The 1469-nt window shown below is 42.0% G+C and overlaps 1 non-coding gene across 1 annotated transcript; it reads right to left on the reverse strand.

The window, feature by feature from the left end:
• Positions 1 to 306: 306 nt before the first annotated feature.
• Positions 307 to 410, reverse strand: LOC133833278 (small nucleolar RNA R71). The gene has a single exon (XR_009892670.1). It is a non-coding gene; the product is annotated as a small nucleolar RNA R71 (small nucleolar RNA).
• Positions 411 to 1469: the final 1059 nt, after the last annotated feature.

Raw genomic sequence — 1469 nt, forward strand, 5'->3', positions numbered from 1 at the left:
CCAGCCATTGCTGCCAACAACTTCGAACTAAAACCTGCACTAATCAACATGGTGCAAAAAAATCAGTTTGGGGGTCTAGCTACTGAAGACCCTAACATTCACTTGGCCATATTTCTGGAGGTATGTGCCACAATGAAGATGAATGGCGTTACTGATGATACCATCAGATTGCGTCTCTTCCCTTTCTCCTTGAGGGAAAGAGCCAGGAGTTGGTTGCAATATTTGCAGCCTGGAACAATTACAACATGGGATGAGATGGCAAGAAAGTTCCTGATTAAGTTTTTCCCTCCTTCAAAGTCAGCCCAATTACGCAGCGATATTGGAAAATTTCGACAGTTAGATCAAGAACCATTCTATGAGGCTTAGGAGAGGTTCAAGGAATTATTACGACGTTGCCCACAACATGGTTATCAAAATTGGATGCAAGTTCAGATTCTTTATCAAGGGTTGAATGCTCCAAAACGGACAATAGTTGATGCTGCTGCAGGGGGTGCTCTATTAGCCAAGACAGCTGATGAAGCCTTCACTTTGATGGAGGAAATGGCCACCAACAGTTATTAGTGGCCTAATGAAAGGTCAGGCCCAAGGAAAGTTGCTGGGTTGTATGAAGTTGATCAGATGACAGCCCTGAATGCCCAAATTGCTGCTCTACAAACCCAAATGGCTGCTCTATCAGCGCAAAATAATCCAACAGTTATGGAGAGTGTAGCAGCGGCTGCTGCAATGCAGGGGCAAGAAATGAGTCCAGAACAAGCCCAGTTTATGGCAAACTGCTCCTTCCCTAATAACTACAGAAGCAACAACATGCCTAATTATTATCATCCAGGATTGCGCAACCATGAAAATTTCTCTTATGCCAATAATAAAAATGTGTTACAACCACCTCCGGGATTCAATTCTCAACAGCAACAAGAGAAAAAGCAATCGTTGGAAGACATTTTGGGCACTTTTATTATGGAGTCTAACAAGAGGTTCGGAAAAAATGAAGCAAGACTCGACAATATAGAAATCCATATGACTAACATGGGTGCTTCAATGAAGAAAATTGAGACTCAAGTGGGCCAATTAGCTAATGCGGTGAATTCGAATCAGAAGGGAAGTTTTCCTAGTGACACTGTGGTAAATCCAAAGGAATCATGCCAAGCAGTTTCTTTGAGAAGTGGTAAGGTGCTTAAAGAGGGTGACGTTCAAGCTAGTTCAAAGGAGAAAGTTGAGCCAGTGGTACGAGAGGTAGACAAAGAAGAGCAAGCCAAGAAGTAGAGTGGAAGTGACCAGAATGACATGAAGAAAGATAGCCTTCCAGTGTATCAACCTCCCATTCCATACCCTCAACGATTTCAGAAGAAGAAATTAGACGAACAGTTTGCAAAGTTTCTAGAAATCTTCAAACGAATTCACATAAACATTCCCTTTGTAGATGCTCTTGAGCAAATGCCTAATTATGTGAAATTCATGAAAGAAGTTATGTC

The sequence above is a fragment of the Humulus lupulus genome, chromosome 4, assembly GCF_963169125.1.
Source record: "Humulus lupulus chromosome 4, drHumLupu1.1, whole genome shotgun sequence".
Taxonomy (NCBI): Eukaryota; Viridiplantae; Streptophyta; class Magnoliopsida; order Rosales; family Cannabaceae; genus Humulus; species Humulus lupulus.